Here is a 27,353-nt window from a genome sequence, read left to right on the forward strand (position 1 = left end):
TCTGGTATCCTCTTACCCTTTATCTCCTTGAGTCTATTGGCAGGAATATACCGTGGCACATTTCCCCTGAACTCCTGCAGCAGTCACCTTTTGTGATAACAGTGTGATGTCATGAAGGTGACGCTCAGTCTAATGTCTAATGTTGCCGAGCGGCTTCACCGGCTCCGAACAGACACCGGTGATTAAGCGCTGTGAAATTCTGCGGACAATAACTCTGAAAAAAACATGACACACTTCCTCGTGCTCTTTGTTTTGATGCTTGCCGTTGAGTACTTTTCCACTCGGTGTGAACGCTGTATCTAGTTTCAGGTGCACATGCAACCGCACACGTGCACCTATACGGCGCAACATGACAATGAAGGGATGATTTCTTTCTCTTCTGCAGTCCTGTGCAAACCAGAATAGTCATAAAGAAAATCACTTTGTTTTGCCCCTTCAAGAAACATCTGGAATGGACTACAGGCTTTCTAATCAGCTGGAAGAAAGGGAGCCCACTGGAACTGAAAATGACTCGACTCCCACCAAGCTCTGACCACTGTCCCAGGGGCATGACTGTAGGAAACCCAAACACTGTGATCATATTCTTGTAATCATACGTTCGCTGTGCAGCGCTGTGGAACTCCAGGGAATTAAATCTCTTGTTCGACAAGAATGGGTGGAAACAACTCATATTTCATAATCATAATGCCTTTTGGCTCGAGGAACAGATGCAATAGATATAAATATGGAATGGATTTCTGAAGGTGATGGAGAAAGAAAATGATACGTCAGGCTTAACCAGCAGTGGTTAACGTGTCACAAAAGCGCAGTTCACTGAGTGTAACATGGCTCCGTATGTGTTTTACACATGGGAATATTGTGTTTTCATTGAGATTTAGCAGATGATACCACCCTCATGTCTGTCTGTCTGTCTGAATGTGAAGCTACAGCATAAAAACCGGGAATGGAAGCACACGCATGGTGTGGTTAGTAAAACTTTATCCTCGTTCAATGTCAAATTTGTGACGTATCAAATTGTGCTTTTAAATATGAACCAGAACTAGTAGAGAGATAACTTAGCTTAGCAGCCAGAGCTGTTTTAGACTTTTAAGTAACACATTTTATCATGTTTGTTTGATACAAAACCAAACAAATGAGACAACAAATGAGACACAACATGTAAATATCTCTTCAGAAGTTTTAGCAAGCACCTTGGTACCTCAGACAGACTGTCTCCCCTTGTTTCCAGTCTTTAAGCTAGCTTTACTAACTGCCTCTATTTTGGTTGGTTTCATTCAAACTCTTAATTGGCAAGAGAGTGAGGAAAGCTCAAGTCTTCCCAGAATGTCAAGCTGTTTTAATACTGCTTTAAAACACCGGACTGACACGTTTCATTGTGAAATCCATTGTTTAGCCTCTTTGTTGACACAACTGTTTCTTTAAAAGATATTTAAAGGCCATAAACAAGCAGTTGCAGAAAGACAATGCAGTCACAATGGATTTAGAAAGTCCAGGTACATGTTGATGTTAAGGTTATGCTATATTTTAACACATTTTGTATCTGAGGATGATTTCATGCTGTGTGAATGAACGCTGCGCCCAAATCTGAATTTTTCTCCTTGTAATTCGCAGATCGGTTTCAAAAACGTCAAATAGCGCACCAGAGGGAAGCCGTGCTCCTCCTGACCGGGAGAAATGGAAACCAGCTGTCCACATGGTTGAGATGCAGGTAAAGCAGTAAAAATAGACTTTCCACATGTGCAGAAAGAGTCCAGAAAAGAGGAGATCAAGGAGGGAAATGAAATAGTTAATGCTTGAATTTAAGACTCAGTATATCACATCTTTCATAAAGGTTGACTTATTCACTTCTCCTCAGATCTTATCTCTTATCTCACCTAAAGTCTTTTTTCATTTTTTTTTTAAAACATCGTCCCTATCAATAAGGTGCAGGTTTTCCTCGGTAGACATGAGCAGTGGATCGTTGTGCAGGACAACAGAGAGAGAAACAGAGAGCTATGATTTGTCAGACAAGGGCCTGATGTCATGGGAGAAGATGCAGATGCACTTTTCTGTTGTTTACATTGCAATCACAGAGCTGACTGGATAAAGCTGCATGCTGCTTAGTGTGTTATGTTCCATTGTGGTGTTGGTTTGAGGTGTTGCAGATGGAGGATGTTTGTGTCATGTTTTGTGTTGAACCTCTGTGTCTTCATACTCAGGCTCATAAAAGGCTGGTGGTCTGTCTCCTTCTCTTCCTCGATCCCTTTGTCTTACTCTGTTTTTCCACACGTCCTCTGCAACGTTTGAGACCAAACACAAGATCAAGTTGTTCTTGATTTCAGCCTTAAAAATGTCAAAGATAAACTCAAAACACCCGGGTACACCCACGTACTTCTTGCAGACATCAAGAACCGAGTGTTGAGAAAGTTTCAAAAACCACTTCCTTACTTTTTTCTCTTTTTTTGTCAAAAATGGCAATAATTCAACACAGGCTTGACTTGCTCAAACACTGCACCGAAGTTTCAAGTGCTAAATGAGTCAGATGAGCATCATGTCTTCATCCTACACTTCTGCAGAGGTTGTTTTTCTGCTGAGGCAGTTTTATGAAAAATCATTCTGAACACTTCAAGAGATTTTTTTTTATTTTCTTACGACTGGAACTCATAAAGTTGTATAAACTAAAGATTGTCATGAATGGGCAACACATGCCAAAAAAACATTTTTTTTTCTTTCAACTTTTTTTTTTGTAGGCCTCTGTCGGGAAACGCAGTTGATGATTCATGTGTTTTAAATACTGCTTTTTCTCTCCGACTCCCAGCATGAAAATATATGACACAGACGTATGACACATACTTGTTCTTCTACTTCTCCGTTTTTTGCTCGTACTTTGGCTGCAAAGAGAGGAGTCATCAACACAGACGGGCCCCCGTGATCTTGTCCGACAAGCCCCTCTCCTCTGTTGCTCACTAACCCCAAACTCCCTGTCAATGGTTTCCAGCTGGCAGCGGTGTGGCGGTTCCTCGGGGAGAGGAGGAGCGCTCAGCTGGCTCCAGACCCCGAATCGTACGCCGTCCAAGAGCCTTGCTCAACAACAAACCCCCCCACCCTCTCCTCACGGCCCTCTACTCCCTTGACCCAACCCCGCCCCACTACCCCTCTTTATTTGTTTAATTTGTGGAAAAACCCGTAAACATTTGTGTATGATTTGTGGAAAGCGGCTGATGGGGGAGTGTGTGTGTGTGTGTGCGTGTGTACAAGTGGGAGAGTTGCGTTTGCATTTGTATTTGTTGTGCAAATTTCACATGCTGGTGATGTCCAATGTCTTTAATGATAAGGTGAGGTTATGAGGTAAAAAGTCAAGGAAATGTGTAGTTTGCATAGTTAGCATCGAGCGGTTTGGTCTCCCACATCAGCCACGTGATGCGTCAGTGGCTCCGACTGGGAATCTGCTGAGAGGGTTAACTTATGACGAGGGGGGGGGTTCTTAAAGGGGGTAAGAAGACTCATTTAGTGTCTTTCATGTTATTTTGATGAGTGCAGCACTTTGGTCTGGTGGTGAGGAATTGCTAAATATAGCTGAGAGCGGTTCAGTAGCAGGGCACTGCTTGCGTCACCTTGGGTAAATATTTCTCTTTTGGCAACAGTTGTGTGCTGTAAACCTAGCTTTTTCCTGAACATTCAGCAGAAAAATCGAAGACTGCTGGCTTTGGTCATGGCTGCAGGTGGGCTGGGTTTAGGAAGTAGTTATTTAAAGGGCAGAGTTGATAAAAACGGGAGCACATGACGATTAAAAAAAAAAAGCAGGGCAAAGGACAAACCAGAAACTAACCAAATGTTTAAAGTGGACAGAAAACGTGGACACACATAAATGCAGACGTACATTAACACGAAGATAAATACACACACACACTCACACAGAGAGTATCGGTACACCGTTCTGTGTGTTGGCTAGTTTTCTGTGTTTACCTAGCAGGAGTGACGGTGATGACAGTTTGTTGTCATCAAGGTCAGAGGTCAGCAGGCTAGGGGAAGGGGGGGGGGGGGTGAGTCTTTGGGCTGCTGATGGAAGAAGGTGGTGCTTTGTCACTCCTCATGTCTGGTTGGAAGACTGAGTGTGTTTGCCTTGGCTTGGCTTGTGTGTGTGTGCGCACGTGTGTGTGTGCGTGCGTGTTTGTGAATTTCAAGATGTGTATGAGTGTGCATTCTCGTGTTACTTTGCAGCAAGCCAACACGCTGCTGGGAAATGTGTGTGTGCATTATGAGTGTGCAGTGTGACACTGTGCACACTCACATATTTTCAACATAACCGTTCATAAGTCCACGTTTGATCCACTACTACTTTATTTATTTTTTTAGTTAATTACATAATGTTACCCTTTGAAGCCATAATTCTCAGACAGGAGTGACAACATAATGAATACATGCATCTAAATGTCTTGTACTTATGACAAGTGCCACCAAACCAAACCAAAACTGTCAAAATGTCAACTCCAGTTTTTCCTGTTTTACTTACAAAAAATTCAGAGATTTGTTGATAAGATGAAAAGTTGTTGACAAGTTTTTTTTAAACTTGCTTAGATACTTTTCTAATATTTTCTAGCATCAGCTGAACCTCAACATGTGTCTTTGCTGAGTGGCTGTGTTCTACATTCAGACTAGCACAAACATCAGATGTCTCTATTAACACTGTGGTGTCATGCTGTTAAACTGATGCTTAGTCAGTTGTCCAGAGAGCTGGTTTGGCCCAGAGTGAACCTGTATAAAACCGCAGGGTAAACATACGTTCAACCACAGTGGCTTAGTCAGAGCACTTGTGCTTTGCAAGAGTGAGTGTTGAGGAGGAGGGGTGTGTCGTATGTGTTCAAGTGTCATGTGCCTCGATCTTTAAAATGATGTGCAGCTCTGCACAACTCTCATGGTAAGGTCATGTTAGGCTGAGTGTTTAAGTCATAGCTCACACTTTGATGAGTTTGTAAGAATGCACAAAGTGCAGAGTATTTCAGGCTATGGGTTTTTTTTTTCACAGCTTTTTATAGATTAGCAAACCAAACCGAAAAACCAACTGCCTCCCCCAACCACCCGTCACCCCTCATAGTCTTTGTCAACGTGACACAGCAACGCCCCTGGAAAATGACAGAAATAATACATACAGCTATAATAAACCTCATGCATTGAAGGCGGTTATTCACAATACGAATGCAAACAGGCAATATGAGATGTAAAGAAACACAAAACCATTACAGTTTATGGCCATGTAGTTGTTACCAGCCCCCTTAAAGAGGAACTATTCAAGATTTTTTATCTCAATTAAGCAGTTTCTGGGTAATTATGAGGTTTAAATGACTTGTTACGGGGAGAATGGAGGCTCTCTGCCTTCACCCTATAGCGTCTCTTGGCCAAAAACTAACCTTGCAAGATCAGCACCTCTCACCCGGTGTCCCAGCTCGGCAGCACCATGACACAAACACGCCCTGTAATCTGTAATCTCTTGTTTATGACAGATAAAACTACACAAATATACACATCGTAGGACGTACTATGTTCTATAAGGTTCCTACCGCCCCATGGATTGCCTTCTCGCTGGCCTTGTTGAAAACAAATGTACATAGACTCAGAAAACTAACTCGTTCACAGCTACTGGTCATACCAGATGTTCGCATCAAAACACCTCAGTGTCTTCATCTGACTAGCAATATGTTTTATTTTCTATGACTTCAGCTTTTCTTTGTAACTTTGAGAAACATTCGAGGTTTAAAACCGAACTTGAGCAAGTCTCTTTAGTTCAACTTAAGCAGCGCTGAAGACTGATCTTAAGAGAGATTGATTGTTGCACATACTTCAAAGGAGGAAAATGTAATACTCTTGCACGCAGCGGTCGGCCTGGGAAGTGGATCAGAAGGCATGTGGATGGATATAATCAAAAGAAGGAGAGCAGAGTTGTGCTTGCTTCTTTTGGATTTCTAGTTGGTCCCAGAAGCCTGGTCCCTCCCCCCGTTGTGTCAAAATGTTAAAAATGATCTTTGTTTATAGACTTCGTATTTACACAGGTGGAATATAGTGCTAATAAGTTCAAGTGTAGGGGTGACATTGATATGTTTTACTTTGTTTTTGACACACACAGTCATATTTGATTCTATTTAAGTTATTCATTTGTTTTGGGGCTCTTTGAGTTGTTCTGTTTTTAACATTGCTCCTGCTGGGGTCTGGATGTCATCAGAGCTCATTTTCCAGCTCATATTAGCTGCTATTTATTCTTGATTAGAAACCTCAGCAGAAACACTTTAGTAAATCTCCAGACTAATCAGTAAAAATTAAAAGAAGACTTTGGTATTTTGGGAAATATCCTTGTTCATTGTTTTACTGAGAGTCTGATAAGAACATTGGTAATGTAATGTTTGACTGGTAAATATGTAACTGGATCCAACAGGAGCAAGACCGGAAACTGCCCCTCTCCGAAAGTAACAAGGCACCAGCACCTTTGAAGTTCACTAATTAACATGACTCATATTTGTTTTATCCATGCAGTATTTGCTACTTTTGGTCTGGATGAGTTGTCAAGCAACCAGCTGAGACCTCCAGAGGTTACTGGCCCTAAAATATTAACTATTAAGCTCCAGCTTTGTTTTAGCCTTTTCTCTTTTTTTGTCCCAGGTGAGTTTTTATTTTGTTATTAGTGTGTGTGCAGTCATTGCAAATCACCTGACAGTACATATTATTTTAATTGTCTGATTATTTTCTTTGTTAATACTTTTATTTCCTATAAAATGGAATGAATCTCAGGAACCAGCACATTTTTGGCATTTAGACTGATTATTTAAGTTGCAGACTCATTTTCTGTCAATCAACTATTTGATTAATCATTTAATCATTGCACTTCTAATTCCACGTCGACAGATATAAATGAGCTGTAGCTCTAAATATCTCCGTCCTCTGAGGTCCAGCTGAGAAACATCTCAGTGCACAGATTGCCTCTGTGTGACAGGAGCTCTGTCTCGGACATCGGACAGGTGTCCAACCGGTTGCTCGAGTCAGTTAACCCCGAGCCCCGGGCCTGGCTCTGGTGCCGTAACGCTGGAGGTCAGAGGTTAATGGAGCAGAGTGGCGCCGGCCAGTCATCCCCCAGGATCCTGGGTGGATTTGGTAAACAGTGAAGCTGTCACTGCAGATTAATACTGAGAGGAGGTAGAACAGGGCCGAGCACACAGGGGGCTAATGGCTCCCAACTCAGCCATGAAAGTGCCTGTCTTCCCCATTCTCCTCTCTCCCTCACCCCCATAGATAAGCCCCCGCAGGCTTAGAGAGAGGGAGGAGGAAGCAAGGGAAGGAGGAGAAGGAGGAGGAGGAGGAGGACGGGGAAGAAAAAGGTAGAAAAGGAGTGAACTCAGAAAAAAGAAACTAACAAGAGGGCAATAATCACAAGTGCACTTGAGCACTTGTAACAGAGAAAAATAAAGAGAAAGGCCTCTTTAAGACCTTTTAAGGTACTGAGAAGGTTTTGTCTCTTCCTATTGTGTCCATGTGAGCTCTGCTGAGGTCATTCCCTGGTTACAGCTGTAGGAGCACAACCCCAACCGACAGCTCTCCTCTGTGGGGGATCTTTGGGGACTTTTTTTTTTCAAGGCTTATGCAAGCTTTGACACTATGGTTTATCTGTCTTTGCATCTCAGATATAAGGGGGCGGCCCCAGCCATTTCATTCGCTAGCTGGTGTCAAAGCAGGATATTATATGTCACATCACTCTGCTGCTCCAGATTGTGGTTACACTCTCGCCACAAGTCGTGCAACAGAGCGCGAGGACTAGAAAGATATGAGCCCCTGTGAGGGTCTTATCTTAGAAGACTGTCTTTAATTACATCATGTACTAAATATTCCTGCGGGGGGTTTTGGCAGATGGTATTTTTATTTCATTTCTTCATGGTGGTTGATCCTTTTCCACTTTTATTAATTAATTTGCTGACAAATAAAGCCAGTTAAGAGGTAACATACCATTTTGAGTATGTATTACATCCAGGAAATGTGACATATAAACCTGCATAAAGCCATGTGCATGTCTGGGTGTACATCATAAACATCATCTTGCCTCTCCCACATCACACGGGTCTAAAAGTTTTGGTTTTAAGATTAGAGAAAGTTCATGGTTTTGATGAACGTCAGAGTTGACTTTTTCATATTCACCCCAGATCACCATCTCTCCCCCACTTCCCTTAAAGCTGCACTCCAGTCACTGTGTGTATTGTGCTCCATTGTTTTTAGACGCAAGAGGCAGGAAAAGCAGTTTCAAGAAGCAGCGGCTGTACACAGACTCAACTTCAGGTGAGCAGAGATGTGACCTCAAGTGAAAGCTGGTGTTGCCCTGCCTCTAGTGGATGAGTGGAATAAAAGGCACCTGCTTGCTAACAAATTCACCACATCAGGTTTGTGAGGGGGTCATATGTCAGTTGCTTACATAATCATACAGTATTTCCAGTGTCACTTTTAGTGGATAATATCCAACCCATGCCGCACCAGAGTATGAAGATGATGTGAATCGGATGCTCCTCGGCCTCCACGGTCACAGTTTTGCATCATCAAAACACCAATTAAGGGAATAGCTTTTGGCAGAATGGTGTCTCTTACACCAGTAGAGGTCGGAGACTCAATGCCAAGGATCACTGAAGCTCTTTGTAGCAGCACGTGATGACCCAGCACCTGACCGAGACTCTCGCTTGTCTCTACAGTATACTGGATATTATGTACAGTACGTCCTTGTCATAGTTCAGCTTGCAGGAAGTTTTCTGCGACGTGTTTTTGCTAATGCAAATCAGTCGTATGAATATCATTTTGAGGAGACAAGCTGCTGGTCATATAGTCTCCAGGGAACCATCTACCGTGGCCCCGAGGGAATAAAAACAACATTCATTCAGAAACACTTTCCAACGCAACCAAAAACAAATATAAAACTTCAGTCATCTGCAAAAATGACACTTCTATAGTTTTCTTTAGTTTTGTGCTCCATGTTAATCTGTGATCCTGGTGTGTGTGTGTGTGTGTGTGTGTGTGTGTGTGTGGCCAATGTGAAATAACTGTACTTTACTGTACACAGACCCACTCATTCCTCCAATTACCCCTCGTGCCCCCTCCTCGCTGTGTTGTCAGTTGGCCTGCGGGGGGGCTCCAGGGCAGCGGAGGGGGAGGTTTTGTCTGAGTGTATTCCATGCACTACTCCATTGTACAGTCCTCACAATGGGACCGAGCCTTTGATCTCGGAGGGGTGCACCTCTCCTCTCTCTCTCTCTCTCTCTCTCTCTCTCTCTTTCTTCCATCCTCATCCTCCTCTTCCTCTTCCTCATCCTCTGTTTTCTATTTCTTTCACTTTCTTCCAGTATTAGCCCTGACCCTCCACGCACCGCCGAGGGGGCCGAGAGAGGAGAGAAAGGAAATGAAACACTGATTGAAATGAATGAAAATGTAATGATGTGGAGGAGAGAGGGCCTGGTGGACGGAATACAAAGCAAGGAGGGGAAAGGAAAAAATCAGTTGTTATATTCCTCTTGTCCGTCCTTATTAAAAGGCCCGGGGGACGTAGTGAGACGGACCCTTTGACAGATTGTTTATGGTATATTGTTCAGCTCCCTCATCTCTGCTCTGACGCAGAGCAGGTGCTGCAAGGGTGAGACCAGAGCCGGGGATATGGAGGCTCAGTGATGAGGGAGGGCTTGGTTTTCCATAAGGGTTGAAGCATGGCAGTTTGGTATGAGGTGTGTATGTATGTGTGTGTGGGTGGGTGGGTGGTAGGGAGGGAGGGGAGGGGGGGCAGGACAGTTAAAGCCCTACACATCCCCTCATGGAGTCTGTCAGGTCAATATTTTCTATACACGGTGGCTGTACTGCTGATTCTGCTGCATCAATTCAACCATGCTCCCCCAACCAGCTTGAGCCACTGCAGTGCCCCATCATCTCCTCTGTGCTTGGCTTTGGAAAAACAGAGCGCTTAGCCCCCCTCGCCCCCCCCCCACTCCTCCCTCCTTCCCAATAGCCCAATGCTCCAGTGAGCGTCTATAGATCCCCTGGATTTGCACAGCGTTGCATTGTCTCCCCTCCTTGGCCTTCTGCCAAGAACCAAGCCAGCTTTGGAAAAGTTGTACTTCACCAGAGCCTAATCTTTTCTTTGCTCCGCTTCTTTTCTTGCTCCTCTCCCTCCTCCATTCTTTCTTTTCTTCTCCTTGCCCGGGTATTTTCTTTATGCCAGAGAGCCTGCAAGTATTTACCGATGCGCTGGCATTGAGGGTTATTGTGTTCGGGACTGGATGGAGTGCAAAAGGCGGAGTGGAGGGGTGGTGCTGAGGCTGATGAATAAACAGCGACATGTGTATTGTACAGTAGGGATCTGAGATAAAGAGTAGAGTAAAACTTAAATGTCCTCAGGGGACCCAGATTATGAGTCTCCATGTCTAAAAAATATTTTACCATCAGGGGCACTTTAAAAGCAACTTCTCTATCCACTATCAGATCCACGCTACTTTGAGTTTGTGAGGAGTTTTTTATTGGAAATCCTCTGATGGATAAAATCTCCAAAATCTCCACAGTTTACCACACAGTTTTGAACCAGTTTGTCCAACCGAGGAACTCTTTGCCATCTCATGATACTTTGCCCTGAAGAGACAAATAGCATCTTCTTTCAGCACCTGTCCAAAAATGAGCTGCATGACTTTTGTGCATCTACAGCAAAGAGGAAAAACTGTGACATACAATTACAGTTACAGTTACAGAGCAGCACACAAGGCCACTGTAAACTCCCCATATCTTAACAGACGCCAGAATCAAGATGTCTCCCCTGATCTTAACAAAGTTGTTTTACCAAAACTTAAACCATGGCAGTGTTTTGTTTAGAAAATGGCTATAATTTTGTAGTGGTGATGTTGGAAGCCGCTCACTAATGATGTTGTCTTAAGGATAGCGAAGAGAACTGTCTTCATGACATCAGCCGAAGTGGTCTTGAAGCTCAGAGCGAGCCGCTCCGCCGTCTCCGTCTTGTCAGCACATGACTCCACTCCACCAAACTCCTGGCTAATACAAACACGGCCAGAGGAGGGGAGTGCGTTGAGCTGGGATTTCAGTGTACAACCATAAATTAGCTGTAGAGACCAGAAGCAGCTGTAAACATGGTCATTTCTGCCGTACTGTACAGTCAGTCGGTCATTTTAACATGGGAGTCACTGGGGATTGAGTCACACACAGGCTCCAGTGGTCAGAGGTTGGTTTTGCTTCTTTTATGTTGACTTCATTTTTCAGCCTCAGAAGTTGTTGCTTGGTTGATTTAGAAAATGTTTATATAAGTAAGTGAAAAAATGAGTGACACACCTTCTCACCTCTTCACACCTGGCTGATCATAGTGGGCGTGCGCTCTTGTCAAGAGAAGTTACAAGAATTAACCAAGAAATATTTTTTTCCTAATGTAAGCAAAGGCTTTAAAGGTTAATTTCCCAACTTACTGTAACCCACTCCCTTTCTCAGTAACTCATTAACTTGCTCTACTTCTTTCTCTTGGCTGCGACATGATAAGACTTGTGTTTCCTGAGGGCAGCTCAGAGGTGTAGACTCAACTCCTCCGGCCTGTGCCTGCACTGCACTCCTCCACCCTAATGTTGACCCCCCTCCCCACCCCCACCACCCCTCAGCCGGCTCACACTGTCGCCTGTCTTAGCAGCACCCACAGCCTTGGGGGGTTTGCATGCAGGGGGGGGGGGGGCGTGGAGCAACCCATCCCAACAGCACTCAACATCCCAGACGTAAACATGGGTGACAAATGGGCCACGATATCAGGTATCAGGTGTCGGCGTGGAAGATTTATAAGGTAACAAGACAATGGGAGGCAGACACAAAGACCTCTATCTACCATCAGCGCTGAGAGGGGCCACTTCCCCACCGCAGCAGAAAAAACCCACTCTGGTTCCAGCAGCCATGGAGAAAATCGTTTCCCCTTTAATCCTCTCAGTTTTCTCATCCATGCGGCACAGATTAGGCGTTCTCACACAGCTGAGTCAGATGTCCGCGGCTCTCGCCGGGACGACTTGTTTTGGAGTTTAGACCGAAGACAGGGGGGGAGTCGCACACAAGAGGACTTGTTGTTGTTGTGAAATGAAGGAAGTCCCCACTCGTGCAAAAGGGAAGTTCGGGGTCAGGTAGAACTCAGGCCGGCCGGGGGGGGGGGGATGGACGGACGGAGAGGAGGCAGTCGTCCGTGTCATCCTGTTTCACAATCAGCAGCTGTTCGACATACAATGGTCTTAGCAGGAAGCTCCTCACATCTCTGTGTATTAAATCAGCTGAGGAGATCTGCAAGATTTCAAAACACACTTCTTGTTTTTGTTGGTGAATCTTTTGATAATAAGGCACAGTATACCAGTTATCAAGTTCTTGTTTGTGTAAGAGGAGGCGTGTGTGCTGAGGAAACTTGTTGGAGCAGAGCAGAGCTGACAGTTGTAAACAGTTTAATCCTCCCAGTTTGGAGGATGTGGCCTGCTGTGATTTACAAACAGTGTATAAGGAGCTGCAATGATAAACTATAGCTTCTCTCTCTCTCTCCCTCCTGGTGTGGATTTCATTTTCAACAGAGCCAGGCCTCTAACGCTGCAGCTACACTGAGATCATATGTGTTGAATTTGTGTTTTATGATGAATTCAATGAAAGGGACCAACATTATTTCCATGTTTTAACTCCTACGGTCATTTTTTTAAACTCTATTGACGGATCTCAGTTGTGGTCTTAAAGTTATTTGGTGAGCAGAGACAGAAGTCTTACAGATGCACTCAGCAGCTCACAGGGATCCTCCCATCCATCTATGAAGCATCAAGGTGATGACAGGTGAAAGACGAGACGACTGTGTGTGTTGTGTGTGTGTGTGTGTGTGTGTGTGTGTGTGTAGGTGTGTGTGTGTGTGTGTGTAGTGTGTGGGTGTGCATCCTCCTCCTTGTTGGGGAGGAAGGGGGCGCTGGTGCCGCGTGCCACAAGATCCACACGGATTTTCAAAACAATGTTCCTTACAGTGCCCAAGGCGAACTCTGCAACCACACACACACACAAACACACACACACACACCCTCACCCCGCACACGAGACACAATCAACCACCACCTCCACCTACGCAGCCGCCCTCAGAGGACATGAAACTGGAGACGTCCTCAGCAGGAGTGAACCTCCCCACTCCCCTGTCCTTTGTCTGCTCACAATGTGGAGTGGTACAGTGATCTCTGACACCTCACAGACTCCTCACACTGCTCCTCAGGGAGAGACTATGTGCTGTTGGAGCTGTGTGTGTGCGCATGTGTGTGTGCATGTGTGGCTTGGTCAGTGCCAGGCAGTGTTTGTTTTCACTTGCATTTAACCTCATTTTGTTTGACTTCTAACTCAGACTCACAGTTAAAAAAAAAAGACATAGAGTTTCAGTTTATTGAAATTTTGTCAGCAGTTTTTATTTAAACATTTTGGCAAATTGGCCCATTGCCATAATCCCTATAGTTTTAGGAGTAGGTTCGTTACCTTTAATTGTCGATGCAAGCTATTTTTAGAACGGCAGACAGAACGTTACAAGACAGAGTTGTTTTAGAGGTAAATTCATGCAAAACCGCTTATGCGTGTTGCCTTCAGGGACAGTTTTCAGCAAGCAGTCTCTGCATTTACCTCGAAAACAACTCTGTCTGGTAACGTTCTGTTATCTCACAGCGTGGTGAATGTGCAGGTCACAACTTGTCCACCAGAGCGTTTTGGAGTTGTTTGATTGTGTATTTTATTAGTTTGATGAGAGAAACCAAGAAATCCCATTAGCCTCCGTAGTGTAGCTCTGAGCAGCTCGCGGCTCTGCTCCGCCATTCTAAAAAATAGCTCGCACCGACAACGAACCTATTGCTATGACTGGAGGGATTATGGCAATGGGCCAATTTGCCAAAATGTTGAACTATCCCTTTAATCTATTTCACCAGTACAATGTAAAACCAAATAAATCTGCCAACACTCATCTGCATCATATCAGCAAATTCTTTGTCGATCACTGACTCCTAAATGTCGTGTTTAAAGCTGTGAGAGTGAATCGTGGACATTTGTTTATCATCCATGAACATGTCTCCAAATTAATGCTCTCGTTGCTCCGTGTCTGCTGGTTGTATAAACAGGCAACATCTTCACTGTGTCATCTTTATGAGGTCTAGGGGTGAGGGGTCAGGGGAAAAAAAACAGCCAAAAGAAATAAGCTAAAAGAGATTATTTAACCTGTTGCCAATATAAATCCGTTTGTTTTAAGAGTGTATAACAGAGATGTCAGTTAGTATTTTTAGATAACACAGAAGACAGATCACTGCTGTACTTAAGAGTTTTACTTCCTTGGTTTTAGAAGATAAGGGAGAGTAAGCTGAGAGATGTTATGGTGACTCTTGATGCCATTTTTAAACCACAAACCAATTTTTCGTTTCATCCATCTCACCTAAGGAATCTCAGAGCTTCATATATCAAAACCAAATAAGTCCCAAAGCGTCTGAAGAGCCTGGACAATACGAGGAGTGAGTGGGAAAGTCTTGTTATTTGAAATTAGCGCGGAACGACCCTTCAACTGAGGCTCAGTTATTTTAAGATACAAAATATAAATCAAAGTATTATCCTGTAATTTGTCCGCTGACAGAATCTGTTTATTTTATGTTATTTATTACCGCGGATCATCACTGGACTTCAGCAACAGCCGCAGAGCAACATTTTTCCACTGCAGTCTAAACATGGCTTCACACCAAATTCTTAAGTTCCCCTTCGGTGGGCGGAGTTTTCCCAGCGGGTCGACGACGCTGGATCGCGATTGGCCCGACGCGGACAGTTGAGTTGAGTGACGGGCTGTCAGAGGGGATCCATCGGGAGGGGACAATGCGCCCACTGAGAGGCTCAGAGGTCAGCCTGCTAACAACGGCTCCGCTGGCGAAGTTTGTTTTCTCGTGAGGAGCCACCCTTTCATGTGTGCCACTCATTAACGGGGCTTGTGCCCCCTGCTGCCCCAAACAAGGCCGTCTGTGTGTACAATCGTGCATGTGTGTATTTTACCAAAAGAACCTCTTTACATCTACTAGTGACCCTGTTTTGCCAGAACTGGAGCGCATACAATTGGGAATCCGGCTCAGGTTGACCTGAGCTCATGGAGGCTCGCCTGTGTTTTGTTTGGCATCAAAGAGAAGCAGGAGAGATGGCAAAATGAATGCCCCTGTCTGTTTTATCTGGACAACCCAGATCACTTTGCTGTAGTTTTACTCTTGCTTTCCCAAGCCCGTAATAACCGCAGCCAGCATCTTTCCAGCTATTTCCAGCTGTCTGAGCTCCAAGCTTTTACATAATCAGTGTTGCAAAAGGACATACATCTTGAAAAACGCTGTGCTGATATGGAATAGTTCCTGGAATGTGGCTGCCCATGGGGTGATGTCAAAAGGGCCAGATTTTTAGGAGTTGCTGGAGAGCAGTAAAGTCATTTGAAACAGTGGATGTCCTGTGGAGGAACAGACTAGTGTAGATCAATAACTCGAAGACAGGAGTGTTTTTCTGTGCTGCAGCCAGATAGACACAGGCCTTTTGTGTTACAGATGAGAGCGGGACAGAGGCTGTGTGAATTCATAGAGTTTGCATGAGATAAAGTGTGTGTGTCTGTGTCTGTGTGTGTGTCCACTTTTGCGTATGCATGTGCAAGACTGTGTGCAAACCCTGTGTGTGTAAATGAGGATGTTTGCATGCATTTCCGCACTTGTGCGTGGGTTCAGTTGCATGTGTATGTGTCCATTTTGGTATGTGTGGCGGTCAGACGTGGCCTTTTCTCTGGGGAAGAAAGCGGCTCACTGTCCTCGTGCTGTCCTGGATCTGCAGTCTTGCCCGCTCTGGTCTGAGACCAGGCCTGCATGGCTGGAGCTCTGTGTCTGCACGCTGAAGCCCAGCCTTGTTCCCAGCTGTTTGTTCAGCTGGCCCACCAGCGGGGACACCAGGGACTCAAAACCCCCCTCTCAGGCCCAGTCGGACACCTCCACCGCCGCACCCACCCAGGTCACCAACCTCCTGACCCCCCCTGCCCCGGGGTTATTTGCTCCGAGGCCATCGTTCAAGAAGGGTGTTTTGTTCGGCCCTCATTTGGTCCAGAGTCTTCGCTTGGGCTCTTGTCATCAGTGCCATTGATCTGCTCCAAATGAGCTGATTAGGGGGCCTGCAGTTTGTCCTGTTGAGTGGGCCGACCTAAGCTTAGCTGAGCTGGGCTGAGCCAGGCAGGATGAGGAGGGGGCAACAGGGATGAGGGACAGGGGTCAGAGTGCACACAGAGCAAACACAGTTGGGCATTCACACTCAAAGATGCAACATGAAATTTGTGGTTGTTTGAAGTGAGTTGGATCTGGCACATTTGGTTGTGTTTGTTATGTCAGATCCAACCCCTGTGGTTTTGGTGATGCAGCAGCACTCAGATCAGTGTTGTCTTTGACAATGCTGTCTTTGATTTTCACTAATGGACATCAGTCACCTTTCACTTGCTTGTTTTTGCTTCGTCAGACCTTTTTTATTCAACTTTTCAATGGAAAAAAAAAATCTTCACTGGGCAGAGCCAATGTAATAACATTTCTGTCATAATGCACTAGCTAATTTTGAGATTATTGCTCATGTCACTTTAACAACAAGTGATTTTATCACTGTAGTTTTTGGCAAAACAGGACACATTACAGGATGCATGTTCGTAAACTGTTCCAAGCTGTGACATCAGTGACCTAAATGGATATTAAACTTGTGGTGCCTCTCCCTCTCCTCCTTTTCCAGTTGAGTCATCTCATTATAGTTATTATCACGTATAAGCTAAATTAGCCACAACATGTCTGACTATTGTGCACCATGTAATCAACCAAATCCTGCCAGCAGCAGCTTCACCACCGGGGATCACACACAGGCAGGTGGAGGTGCAGCAGTTGCAGCACAGGTGACAGTGAAGTAAATTTAGGGATGAGTTAGTTTGCATCGTTGGGCCTCTGATGAAGCAAAAGTCAGCTCAGGGGTAAGGGAGAGGCAAGGTTTGCAATGAAGAACAGGGTCGTCATATATGGACCTAAGATTGAATGGAATATAAAATAGTTGTTGTGGTTTTTTTTAATCCTTATTTAAGGGGAACTACTGTAAGCAAGTCCGGTCACTTTTCTGCTGTTTTGCTAACCCTCCTCCTCGCCATGTGCATTTGTTTACAACGAAGCTGGCGAGAAATCAATCAATAGAGCGGTAGATAACGTTATATATCATATACGATGTTACAACGTGCATATTTGTTTCATCTTATCTGTCATAAAGAGATTATGGGTTGCGAGGCACGTTTGTGTCACAGTGCCACAGAGACGAGAGCTGATCTTGCAAAGTTGGTTTTCAGCCAAGAGTGGAAGGCAGAGAGCCTCCATTCTCCCTGTAACAAGTTGCATGTCATCAAAGTTACACCACATTTACTCCAAAGCTATTTAATTAAGGTAAAAATGTAGCATAGTTGCGGTAAGCTTAAAATCCTGCATAGTTCTTTAATGCTGAAAACATTTTGTGTCTCTTTGTTTGCTTGTGTAGCCATCTTGCTGGTGTATTCTGGGAAATCGGTCATACTTTCTGCTAGCCTGGAGTACGAGAATGCATGGGAGTGCATGAGCCTGCACGTCCGTGCATTAATGTGTATTAGAATCTGCCTCTATTTATCAGTCAAGGGGCCTTATAATTAGAGTCTTAGTGTAATCTAACACTCCCACCACTCCCTGTATAAACTCAGAGTCCTCCCTCTCTGTGGTCAGGGATTAAGGACGGGGCCCTGCTGAATGAGCAGCACATTACTCGGAGACATCCTTAACGCCTGTCAAGGGAGACATCAATAATATCAGAGGATTGGGGTTTGTCTAAGACCCAGAGATAAGGAGAGGGGGCAGTTAATGACAGACAAAGAGGGGTTACCTACAATTACTCATGTAATTTGTCCTGAAAGAATAAACAGAGAAGCAGTCATTTGAAATAATGAAGAGTATTGTATATCAGCGTAATGTGGACATATTGTGCACACGCATGGTCAGAGACTGTCTTCATATAGCTGAACTGAAAGGAGCCCGGGAGCCACAATGAGACCTTTGTTTTGTTGCTTGTTTACTGCGAGCTGATATTTTCCACAATTTGAGCTAGTTTATGGTGTGAAAACGTTTCTTCCAGTGGGATAGTGAAACTGCGAAATGTGCTGGACGGGGGGGACGTCATGTAATAACCCACTGCAAATGAAGCCATAATCTCCTGCCAAGGCTTTCTCTTTATTAAGCAAAGGCCTCTGTGCTATGCTGTGTCACAGGTCAAAGTTTGTAAGGTTAGCCTGGACACTGTGTCCTCACATCCGTCTTCATTAGAGGTCTGGAAGTACTCAGTGACCAGACCTCCTCCTTTTCCTCCTCCTCCTCCTTTTCAAAACGATCTGTCCATTTCTGATAAACAGCTACATCAAAGCGGAGGTCCTAGCAGTGTTAACACAGAGCTGCTTGACACGATCCACCAGTGAGACGCAGCAAACAACACTTACTCCGCTCCAACGCACATCACCTCTGCGGCAACAAAAACTTCAATTTTAATTTGCAATCTGTTTATTTTGGCTTGGAACTCATTTAGATGATCCATTTCTTACGTCACTGGAGATAGTCAGTGATGACAGCATAATGAGGGCTCCTGAAATGAATGCACTGCAACTGCCAAGTGTCCATCAGCAGCGAGGCAGCGTGTTTCAACCCCCGACTGCTCGCACTGTGGATAAAACACTGTAGCGTGACTGTAAAGGTAGAAAAAAAAAAAAAGTTAAATTTGTCAATTTGTGATGACAGATTAACACAAACAAGAAAAATGTGGTCACATAAACCTTTAACACTGTCTCTGTCCCTTCATGTCTGGCATCTCAACGTATTTTCACATTGTGTAAATGCTGCTTTACATTAGACTCACAGATAGATTGTAAAAATTGATACGGCTGTAGTGTGTATGTTTACGTGCAGCATGATCGACTTCCTCCATCTGATCACTGCAGTGCCGAGATAATGGTAAAGAAACTGCTCACGCATCTATTACCGTGCACATGTTGCAGAGGGGAGAAAAGAAAACCAGTGAAAACTAAACAAACACTTCAACAAACCAGTGTCAGTGCAGCCACAGTGTGGAGATCTGCAGTCTGCACTGCTAACAGCCAGTGGGAACTTGGCAAGAATAGGAGAACTGTGTATTTCTGTTGTGTGCCAAGATAAGTATAAAGCATGGAAACGTGTGACATTATACAGATTTCTATTTCAGAACCATGACCACAATGTCTGCAGGTTAGAAGTGCAAAACAAAAGCTTATTAGTCAGGAAATAAGAAAATCTAAATGTCACATACTGGGTTGTTTTACCTATATGCAGTTCATCTCTAAAATCTCCTCTAATAAAACTGAAGTTGAACAGAGCTGCTCACATTTCATAGACTTTGATTTAATAGGTCACAAACAAAAGAAAAAACATTTGGGGAGAACTGCATCAAATGATACTTTTGCAGAAAACAGTGACACACTACAAAGGTTGTAACTGCAGTTGTTTTGTTGAAGCAAGGGAGTAAAGATTTATGCACTTCCTGTTAATTGCAGATCATGAAAAACACATGGAGTCATAACAACATCGTCTCTATCATTTGTTTTCATTACAAAGAAAATGAAACATGTCACTTCCTGTTTGGCATGACGTCTTCACTGACATAACTCTAGGTAATTCTGATGGGTCTTAAGTTAAAGGGACAGTTTGACCTTATGCCTTTGTTTTCCTGCCAGATGAAATGACTAATAAAGCCGCCCATAAAACCACAAATTACCATTTTTACTTTTCACTCACTCATAGTTATACTTTGTTTTTGTTTTTTGGACAGATTAAACAGCTGAGGTAATCAGATGGACTTTGTTACCTTCAGACTGAGCCAAGTTAGCTGTCTGTCTAGATGCTAAGCTAAACTAACCAGCTGCTGAGAGGTGTTGATCCTCTTATCCAACTCTGCAAGAAAGCAAATGAGATAAGTTTCAGACTAATTATTTTTGGATGGAAGTTTTGCTTTATCTTAAAGAAAAACACATTTCAAGTTATATATTTAAAAAAAAAAAAAAAAAAAAAAAAGAGTCATGACGTGCAGCAGTTGTTCCACTGCCACTTCTTATTTCCAGTAAGTTCAGAACAGCTGCTGCTGTGTATGGAAAGAAGATCAAATGCAGATCTCATCCTCTAAAATGTCAGAGCAAACCCACTAAATGCAAACTTTATTGTCTTGTCCTTTTCAGAATGACTTGCTGCAGCATGATGACTCTTGTCATGTGGCTCCCACTGTAGACAAGCGAAGGGGTTTCATTCTGAAGTTCAGGAAACAGAGGCCTGTGGTGCCGCATCAAACTGGGTCCAAACTAGACCAAATTAGATTGAATCAGACACTCGACCAAAGCAAGACCAGACACAACACAAGTGACGGGACTGTCCCTCTTCCTCCCCGAAGTCATTATCAGAACAATGACATCACTGTAGCTTTGTCTGTCTGTGACATTACCAAATCTATGGAGAGGATTGGGAGCAGAGAGCAGGGGAGCGATGAAGGGAATGAGACACAGAGAGAGTGAAATACGAAGATGGAAAGAAGGACGCATTGACAGAGACAGCAACAGCCTCAGAGAGAGAGAGAGAGGGAATGAGAGAGAGAGAAAGCCTCGAGCTGTGGCTTGGCTGAACTCACTGTGAACCTCAGCAGATTTATTTTCTCCGGAGCCTGTTGCTCGCTCAAAGGGGGCCAGATTTACATGCCTCTCCCTGGACTGTTGTGACGTTGGACCAGGAGAGCTGGGATAAGTGGGCTGGAGGGAGGGGATGGAGGCTTTTCACAGGTTACGGGGGTGACACAGAGCAGCAGAGGGAGAAGAGAAGGAGGATGAGGGCTTCACATGGACTCTCCACACTCGCCGGTCCATTTATTTGCTTCCCAATAATCCAGCCCTTCGCTTTCATGTGCCCTGGTGGAGCAGTGCTGTTTACCAGCTTACTGCTCCTAATTAGAAACACTCCCTCCATTAACCGGGGTGTTTCATTTTAAACCCCGTCGTTCTCCTCGACAGGGTCGGTGTGAGCCGATGGATCCCTGCTCTCCCAGCTCGCTCCTCCGCATCCTCGTCTGTGATGACATAGTACGTGTGTGTGTTTTTGTTTTCTCGCTGCAAAGGTTATGTAATCTTTTGACACAATCTGGTTTATGTAAGCGGTAACATAATGCACTGTTTGCGCACTTGTAGAGACACAAACAAACTGACACCAACGTGTAAACAAACAGGTGATTCGTGACTGGTATCACTGCAGGCGTTATGTTACATAGGAAAATTAAGGAAATTCAGAGTTTAACGCCATGTGTGATGAACATTTTGCATCTTTCCCTTTCTCTCAGATTGGTAGCAAAGCACAGATGATGTCACACTATATTTGAAATAGAGGTTAAATAACAAAAGTATCGATGTATCTAAAACATCAGCAGTAAACGTCAGACTTTTTGGACAGGATATTGCGAAGGCCTCTTACCTCTTTCTTTTTCAATGATGTTCTATCATCAGACTGACAGATGTTATAAAGCAGTGCTGTCCAGACAATAGTGCTGTAAGACCACAATGCATTGCAGCAGCAGGAACATAACTCCAACTCTGGAAAAACTATTGCTCTGCTGTGCATCAATATCCTGATCCCGACTGCTCCTCTGAGGCTGCACGATTACTTACAGCTGATGGAAACTAATTCAGGCCAACTGCTTGGGCTTTAAAGGCATTATGGAAAATTTAGCAAATCTCTTTTATGAAAAATATGTCATATCTAAGGATTATTAATGTAATATATTAATATGTGTGTGTATAATATCTCATTCCCAAGACTTGCATTTCTCTGTTGATGTTTTAAAGGGACAGGGCATGCGTTTTACAATTTACGTTTAGTTTTTTAAAAATATACAGTACTATAGTTGCATTCTCTTCTTGTGCATTGCAGTTACTTTTGAGTTAAACTGTGCAGTTTAGGAGGCGTGGAGTAACAAAAGTTTTCGCATTATGGGAAAATATCTGATCGTCTTGGAGCTTAGCCAACATAAATGCCTCTGCTTCTTTGGTTTTGAGTATTCTGTTTTTTTAATCTGACTCTTGTTAATTACCCACCTGCACTGAAGAGCAAGACTAAATCAGTGGAGTACCCCAGGGTGTAGTTATGGTCTGTTTCATTAGGTCTCTGTAGTTGGACTTTCTTCAAAGTTCCTAGTCGAGTACATCATCACAATCCAGGATGGCTGCACCGTGCATCAACAGTTAAGAAGAGCTGTGGCCAGCTGTGGTACTGCAACCCCAACAATGTATTAAGTTGTCTTTATATGGTGATTTATTTTCAACCATAATGGTTTAATACTTTCCCAAAACCCAGAGAAACTATTTTTATGTGATCCATATGACATTGTTACAATAAGGAAGGTATTAAGGAAGACATTAGAGGTTGGTTTATAGTTTCAAAAGAAATTTGGCACTGTATGGAAAAAGTGTTTTACTGTTTTGATTGGCGGCATTCAAAGACAGGGAGTAAAATGCCGGTCAATGACGTGATAGTGATTTGAATCTTGAGATATTGGCACGTATTTTCAGACGGTGTCTCCTTGGAGACGTTGAAACGAGTTTGTGAGTTTAAAAAAAAGAGCAATAAAAAGAAACATAATCCCTGCTTATTGTCTCACCTCAGCACAGCTGGCCTGCTGTGGTGTGAAGTGGGTGTGAATGTCAGATTGTCGGTTTTGGAATTTTACAGAACTTGACAGACACAGCTCGTTCGGTAATGCAACATCAGAGGTGTGTGAAGTGTGTATGTGTGGGGGGTGTGGGGTGGGGGGTTTCAAAGCTGCTCCATCAACAAACAAACAGCTCTGATGAGGTTTACTTAATGATAGTGTGCAGTGGTCCGCACAAATCTGGTATCCAGTTCTCAGAATACATCCATGGGCTTGCCACCTACGACTTCTTTCTCACTTGCCTGGAGGCACTGTGGATTCTGGGTGGAGCTGAGGTGGGGTGAAGGAACAACAACAAGCAAAACTGTTGTGATCGCCACTTTTGTGCAAGACGCAACACTAAAAAAAAAAAAAAGGCAACCGCACCACCAGACAATTTCAAAATTACCACCAAAACACACATTAGAGGAAGTGAAATTAAGAACTGAAAGCCTATAATTTCTTATAAAAATGAATCACTTTTAAAGAGCAACTTTGGACATTTTTCCAGAGTACACAGCTCGTCAGCCTTAAGTGAGGCTGTTAAGAAACCCACAACCCTATAGGTCCCATTGCCTTGTGGCTGCAACATTTGAACGCTGCTCAAAACTTACTTAATGCATTAAACGGTACATTAAAGACTGATAAAGAGCTAACATAGCACGTAATGCTTTGGAAAAGTGTCCGTTCTGTATCCAAGATCAACCTCACTATAATTTAAACATGATTTCTGCTTTTACTTTTGGTTGTAGCTCATGCACTGTATCACTGATGAGGATAATGTTGTGTGTAAGCTTCACTCTGGAGCCCACTGAGGGAGAAAGGAATTAACTAGATGTCTCTGACTCAACTCTCTGTGAACTGCTGGTGGAATCAGGGGTCAGTGACTCTGGGTTTCATATCAATTTTCCCTCCCACAACACTGCTGTTTTTGCTGGGGGTGAGTTCAGGAGCGGCCCAGCTGTGGCCCGGAGAGTGAGGAGGTGTGAGGGCCAAAGGCCAGACGGGAGATAGGTGTAAAGCAATAAACTTCAGCTCTGTCCGCTTGATTTAAATACATTTGCCTACTTTGATTTTACAATTAAGTAAAGGGGATGTGGGGAGGAAATACAACCATAAAACATCTGCTTATCCCAAACTGTGTGTTTTAAACTCTGATTTCTTTGACTTCCCTTCTTTGTTAAAAGGTTGTGGGTGCTATAGAGGAACTTCACACAGTACAAAGTTGCTACGTTTATAGTTTTACTTCTCTAAATGCTAAGTAGGTGTTTTGCTAGTGGCAATGCTTTTATTGCGCTGAGTCAGATGAATTTGTAATAATTTGTAGTGTGATTTTTCTGTATCGAGAGACGCTGAAGAGGAAAAGTTTTGACCCCCTTAACAAGCAGCTGCCTGTTCAAGGGCCAGTCAGTGTAAACTCATGCTGTGCAGCCAAATGTTGTCCCCCAATTCCCTAAGAACTTGATTTTGAAATCCAAAAGTTTGCAAAGCCATCAAATAAATCTGGCTGACTTCTGGAAAAATGTGTATAAAATGATGAACGCAACATACATGTATAGTGAGAGCCAAAAAAACAAAGCTCTGGCTACTTGCGACATTAGCATTGTACATCATTAACTTTATATCTTATGCAGCTTTAAAAAGAAGTGTATTTTAGCCTATTAACAACACATTGATGGAGGAGCAGCTAATATATAACATAAGCAGTTATGAACTTCTTTAAAGGCCCCATGTTTTTACCTCTAGGAGACACATTTGAGGTCTTTAGAACCAAAAACCATCTAGGTGTAGTTATAATTTAGGCTTTCTCTGACTCCTGAAATCAAATCCTGTAATGGTGGACCTTGAGTTCAGGTAGACCAATGCTGCTGGGATGACTGGGGTCTGTGACTGTTTTGTTGTGACATCACAAAGTCACAAAAGTCCTGACAGCTCATTTTAAGATGAAGACCATGAGCATTTTGCCCACTTTGATACTTTGACAGTATAGAAACTAGACCTGCTTTTTAATCAAAAAAGACATGGACGTTTCACTTTTAACAACATTAGACCTATGCAAGGAAACAAAAACAGAAAAATTGAGGTTAAAGGGTAAAAACATGAAGTCTGCACTCAATAAAAACCATATGCAAACATGTATAGAGTGTATGGCTTCAGTGCTATTCCCTCCTAAGACCTTCAGACTTGGGTGATCATGTGTACTGAGAGCAGTAGAGGCACATGGAAGCCGATTTGTCAAGTGACATTTCAATTATGAACTCGTCCAGCACCACATTATTACACTCCTCCACACTCCCAAAGCCACCAAAACCACTTGCACATTGCACTGACGTTGCAAGATGCTAACGTGCAAGCATATGCACAAAACCCACATATGTGTGCACACGTAAAAGGCAGAAGAGAGTTCATCTCTTCTGGCTGATGCTCTTGTCGGTATGTGCGCACAGTGGAGGTAAGAGTGGGCGGAGTCAATCAAAGTAAATGTGGTTAGAGGAGAACACCCAGGGACAGCCACCTCCGCATAAACAGGGGATCTCCTTACCGAAAACAAAGAGGCCCGAGCTCCAGCCCACATTCGTTGGAGTGGGAGGGGTGACGGGGTCTTCTGAGAAGGAGAGGTTGGGCTCAGAAAACATGTTACATGGGCGGAAAAGGTAGAGCAAAATCATTCATTACTGTAATTACAACCTGAGCCCACTTACTCTTTCATTCAGCAGAAGGAGAGGAGAAAAGAAAAGAGGGAGAGGAGAGATTAAACGTGCCCACAGAGGTGTTTACCACACAAATGTGAGATAACTTATATTTCAAATGAGCTCACACATACACACAAACACACACACATACACTGCAGGGTTTCCTTAATCAGTTAGATCAGTTAGAGTGATGCAGTTTCTGTCGGTAAATGAAATGAGCTATGAAAGGCCTGTCTAAGTGTCTTCATCGCTGTATTTATTTTCCCTCCCTGCTCTGAGTCATGCTGTCTTCCCCCCCACCACCACCACCACCTCACTTTACTCATTATACTTGCAAAGCAGAACAGTGTTTGGACATTTAATGTGTTTGACTTCCAGATAAACATTTCTGACTTTGTTGTGTTTGTCGTTATGTTTCAATCTGGACAGTTTATTGAATCTCTTACGGAAGAGTTTGACATTTTAGGAAAACATGCCTATTTCCTCTCTATACCTATCATATTGAACCTAACTGTGTTTTTTTTGTTTGTTTGTTTCTTTTTTACTTTATGCATTGTTTTCATTTTCCTCGCTACAGTCTTTAATATTTTTGGTTTCCTCTCACTGCCCTGGAGGTGTTTTCAGTCTGATAAACCAACAATCTGTCTAGCACCAAACATAAGGAAGACAATAGCAAACAGCTAGTGAACCGTTTGTGACTAACATTTTGCTAAGAAGGTAGTAGAATAGAGACTAAAAACAGAACTAAAGAGATTAAATAATGGATTTATATTCATCATGTAACTCCCAATGAATGTTAAGTCCTATAAAGTCAAATAAGGTGCCTGAAAATAAGCGGCTATTTGATTACAATTGATTTGATTTGTGTTACTAATAGCTTTGCTATGCCGATGCTACATTCACAACTTGTCTCCACCAACCCAAAGCGTCTTAAAATTAAGTTATTGGAGGCTTAAAGTATTAGCTTAGCCTAATTTGGCTTGATTTAGTTAAGTTTATCTTAGCTTAGTTTAGCACATAGACTGGAAACAGGGGACCAGCTAGCCTGGCCCTGTCCAAATTCATTCAGTTAACACCCAGTTAGCACCTATCAGCACCAGCAGTTAACAAGTTAGTGTAATGGATAAACAACTTCAATTTCTACACGTGATACATAAATTATTCATTTGAATCATCATAGTTTGTATTTTGAACTTTGCCCATCTTGGCCTAAACTGTTCTGCATCTGCTTGTGGAACGTTTTCTGCAGTAGGTTGACTCACTCACTCTGTGACCGCAGCTTCCAGCCTCTTGTCTTTTTACAGCCTCCCCTCAATGTGTTTACCTTGCTCTCATCTCCGTGTCCCTCAGGGCTTCTTAAACACTGCCCTGGGTGTCCCTTTAGGGAAGCAAATGTGCTGTAGAGAGGAAGGGAAACAGTAGCCTAATGTGATCTGAGGACAACAACAACAATGCCTGGAAGGTTCACATACCGGGCCGTGGTTTTCTGCTGATGCTGTTTCCAGTCATTCACAAGACAGACAGACATACAGGTGTTGGGTTGGTTTTTCTATATGCCAGTAATTCAACCCTTAAAGTCTCACTTATTCAGTAATATGGTGCTGTACATGTAAATGTATAGGAAAGTACATAAGGCGTGTGATACTGAGTATAGCCTATACGTGTCTGTGCATGGGTGGGTGATTAGGGGAAAGTGTAGCCTATTAGGTGTTTTTCTCTATAGCGTGTGTGGTTTGTGGTGTGTTTGTGGTATGTTTGTGGTTTCTGTATCTGTGGAAAAGCTCGAAAGATAATATCACACAGGAATATATTTCTGTTTCAAATATGCCTTACTGGAATAGTTGGTGGTGTTTTGGAGACTGGTGTATGTATGTACTG

The 27,353-nt window shown here is 43.4% G+C and overlaps 1 protein-coding gene across 1 annotated transcript in view; it reads left to right on the forward strand.

Annotated features, from left to right (window-relative positions):
• The first annotated feature begins 531 nt into the window (after window positions 1-531).
• plekhh1 (pleckstrin homology, MyTH4 and FERM domain containing H1) overlaps window positions 532-27,353 on the forward strand; it is an 81,121-nt gene continuing 54,299 nt past the window's right edge. Inside the window, exon 1 of the mRNA XM_085767181.1 lies at window positions 532-554. The gene's annotated coding sequence lies outside the window, so the exon portion shown is untranslated. The remainder of the gene's footprint in view (window positions 555-27,353) is intronic.

This window comes from Trachurus japonicus, chromosome 22, assembly GCF_045865225.1.
Source record: "Trachurus japonicus isolate A0001 chromosome 22, Traja_1.0".
NCBI classification, from domain to species: domain Eukaryota; kingdom Metazoa; phylum Chordata; class Actinopteri; order Carangiformes; family Carangidae; genus Trachurus; species Trachurus japonicus.